General features: G+C 42.1%; 1 pseudogene; it reads right to left on the minus strand.

Moving 5' to 3' along the window:
* Positions 1-841: 841 nt before the first annotated feature.
* On the minus strand, positions 842-3,792 carry LOC148409171 (uncharacterized; annotated as a pseudogene).
* Between the last annotated feature and the right edge of the window lie 353 nt (positions 3,793-4,145).

A 4,145-nucleotide genomic window follows, 5' to 3' on the forward strand; every position in this document is an offset into this window, starting at 1 on the left:
GCAGACTACGCCCATTATCGAAATGTCGTAAAATTTTAAAACCTTAATATTCCATGTCTTAATGATATTCTGACCAATTTTCATTTGTTTTACTCAAACAGACTGAGCACAATACATGAAAGTGTAAAAAATAACATTTTAATCAACCACTAGGCGGCGCTAGTAGGTATTTAAAAAAACTTTTTTCAAAGGTGTTAAAGACATAAGTTTCCGTGTGTCAATGAAGTTGTAGATTTTTTTAAGCTAGTACAACAAAGTTATTAAGGTTTATGTCACTCTTGGCGAAGGAAAAATTGAACACATAATTTGAAGCCACGCCCCTATCATATATGTCAGCGGATCTACACCAAATTTTGCCCACTTGTGCCCCTATGTGTGAAATGGACCACAGCAAATTTGAAGGTGATTGAGTAAAGCGTTTAGGAGAAACAAGGAGCAGTTTGGGACCTGCAAACGTGCAAAAATGGGCCAAAAATGCACATTCAAAAATTCATAACTCTTTTTCTGTACATCTGAGCACATGGCTCACGCTGACTTTTTTGTAGGTCTCTAGGTCCTACATATGCCTAAAAATTTTCGTAGCTCTAGGTCAAACGGGCCGGGACCAGGTGCACTTTTTCGACTTTAGGTGGCGCTGCAGAGCCATTTTTTTTGCATTTTTTTGGGAAACACAAAAATATCCAATTTTTCACCGGGCCCGACAAATGTGCAAATTTTGGTGACTTTTCGTGCATGTTTAGGCCCTCAAAAATGGAAAAGCGCTTGTTTTGTTGAAAAGATCGGTGCCGGTCGGCGCTCAGGAGACAAAGACAACACTCAACAAAAGACCAACGTTCCCAAATGCTATTTAGCCCAAACAACTGGCATATTTATTTTGACCAAATGCAAGTTCTCAAATAGTTGACATTGCGTGAAATCATCATATGAGCCTCTTACCTATGCCGAGAAGGTGGAGAGCCAACACCCAAGTAGAGCTCCGCTTGTCAACCGGCTGGGCGTCCGTACGTAACCCGCAGCAGACTCTACTTGTTTGTACTCTGCATCTCTCTTTTGTATTTTTTAGTTGCGTACGCGAGGAAGGGCGGGTGGCCTACCCGTCCGCCCTGGCGGCGCAACACCTGTTTCCCGATTTGATATTGACACTTAAGTGTGTCCTTCAGGCTCTGAAAAACATCTTGCTCAAAAACATCTTGTACAATAATATCTGTCAACTTCCCACGACAATGTTCTTCTTTGTTATGGGAACAAGACAGTAAAGCGGTCAAATGTCCTGACCAAAAACAAGTTAGTGAAAAACAGCATATATAACCATGGTTGCACAATATATTTGGGTTTTCAACGGCTATGGGAAGCATCACTAATTACAATTCCTCTCATTCCACTCTTGAGGCTTCACATATTAGTTGATATACCCGTCAAACGTTGATGGTAACACTATTTCATTTCCCGTATGTTCAAAAATATCATGAAAGAACATGGACCATACTTCCTGCAACGTTAGGTTTCGGTGAATATATTGATGTGTTAAATATCCTTGCCATCTAGCATAAATGTATACATGAGTGGGATGAGGCGTCAACTTAACAGTGTAGATCTCGACACCAAAGTGTCCGTTGCGTATGTCAAGGTGTACAATCATCTCATGCGTTGCATAATCACCCACTCCACCTCAGCTCGGATACGTCTTACATAGATACACGTTAGCAGGTTACATATTGATAGCAATACTATTACAATAACCAACAGAATCAGAGGGGGCACCAAAGTCCTCCTAGCAGTGACCGACATCCCTGAAAAGATGTCCCACCAGTGATGGGCTGAGGACTGTTGTACTATTTTAGCAGCATGTTGTACCCGTCCGCTGGCTACCAATGTGGACACCATGAGTTTGGAGATGTTAGACGTATGTGATTGTATAATTTCCTGAACTTCAGTGGACTGTTCCAATGCACATTTGAAACGCTCCAGTGAGAGGTTCCAGGGATTCTTTAGTACATCCCATTGCACTTGTGTCAGCCGATTAGACACAGAGTAATTCGTCAAACGATACGTCTGGTTTCCCCAATGCCATAGGTGCACATTATATAGGCAACCAACGAAAGGAACCGATGGTACTTGTGAATGATTTTGCATTGTTGCCACACATAGAGCATGTAGTCCAATTTGCCACAACATCTCCCTTCGTGGCTCCCTAGTCCAATCACAAAGTACAACCTCTGAGTCGGTTAAACATGGATTACTGTATCCCTGTTGTAATGTACACGCCATTCCTCTGTCTGTTTCGTCACACATTTTCATCTCATAAGTCATATTTGTTACCACATCCATCCACTCTCCATCCAGATGTAAAAACCAAAACCCTGTAGCAGTAATCACTGGTAATACTTGATACTTACATATCGTTATAACAGTAGACACATTGTACTGAGTCCAATACCCAGTACAATACGTACTGTTGCACTTCGTTCGCTCCGAATATAACTGTAACCAAAATTTGCTACTAATATTCCAAATCCGTCTCCATTCGTTATAATTTCTCGTTGTCATTATTCTCTGGAATCGCTCTTTTTGAGCTTCCGCATGTATCATTTGCAATTCACCGGTTGTCCAATTACCTATATGTGATCAATTATTTAACGCATCATACGTTTCATTCCATAATTTTGACTCCCATGTAAATGCCTTTTTCCAAACATTTGTGTTTTCCAATTGCCCTACCATAGCTTTTGGAAGCCATACCCCTACCTGATGTATAGCCTCTGACGCATGTTGCCCTGTGTTAAATAACATTGTTCTAGTTACTTCATTATCTGCAGCATTAGCCACACCATACAGTGTTCCCGTTCCTCCTAAGAGAGTATCATACCAAGCTCTACGTTTTCGTGTGCAGTGTGGTATATCGGGGAATTTTATTTCCCAGTACACTCGGGTCTTAACCCTAGCTTGTGCCATGTGTGTACAGGTGTCCAATATTGGTGCTATGTGTGTTCTTGTAGCATTAGGTTTCCCAGGTATCACCCATATTACATACAAAAATGTGTTCCGTCCCGAAATTTCAGTGTTGTCATAGAAAAACTGGGTTTCTTCTACGGTAATTGTCCACCTCGTCCCGTTGTGCTCATTGCAGTCCCTGGTCATCCTGTTGAAGTGGCACATGGGTACCACTGTAGTGACGGTTAAGTTGCATCCTTCTTCCATCACCGGGATGTCCCTTCCTGCAAGGCACTTTCTGCATTTCCACATCTGATAATTGCTGGTGACGTTTACCACGTAGCAGGCGTGGTAAGCTGGACAGGTGTAGTTTCCTTGAGTACGGTCCCGGGTACTGCTTTTCCATCTTATGTGGAACCGCTGGATCTGCTCCAATTTGTCACTCTCCGTCATTGCGCAGCAAAGTTGGACCGTGGCACCAAGGACAAGGATACATGTGACCCAGCAGAAGACACTGTCACCTCTTGGGCCCTCAGTCTTCCTTGGTCCGGCTATGGCGCCTCTCCAATGATGGTTTTCCAATCAGCAAACACCACCACGGCATCTGTATTACGACAAATAGTGCATACTACAAACATATGATTAATTCTCTCTTGTATAACATTTTGGCACCGGTACATTTATCCATTTTTCCACTCTAGGATATAAGACGCTCACAGTAGCATCTTGCCCTTGAGCTATAATTTCTGCTGCTCGGGGAGGACCGTCTGGCTGTTTTACCCAAACTTCTTTCGAATGAATTTTCCACCCTGTGGCATGCCATGTGGGCATCCACATAAGAAGCCCCTGGTCTACTGACCACGAATCTGTAAATATGCAGAGTCCTTGCGGCCCTCCTTGCATAATTACCATGTGTACAGCTTTCAAGTCAGCCCATTGACTACTCTTTTCTTCTACTACTCCACTCTCAACTGAATAATCAATTTATCTAATCTCCGAGTGTTGGATATCACTCACGTCTACATTTTTGTTTATAATATAATTCCATCCAGCCCTGCAACCCTTCTCAGTTGCTGTCAATATGTTCAAACCGTTTATCCATTATCTACCATAATGCGATTTGTTTAAAAAAAAAACGCTTACAAACTATACTATAACAAACAATTAACATATCAACTGGTTCATCCTCCTTTTGCACAGTTGAATCTATTTTA

Source organism: Hippichthys cyanospilos, chromosome 18, assembly GCF_059441005.1.
Source record: "Hippichthys cyanospilos isolate Australia breed blue-spotted pipefish chromosome 18, RoL_Hcya_1.0, whole genome shotgun sequence".
Lineage (NCBI taxonomy): Eukaryota > Metazoa > Chordata > Actinopteri > Syngnathiformes > Syngnathidae > Hippichthys > Hippichthys cyanospilos.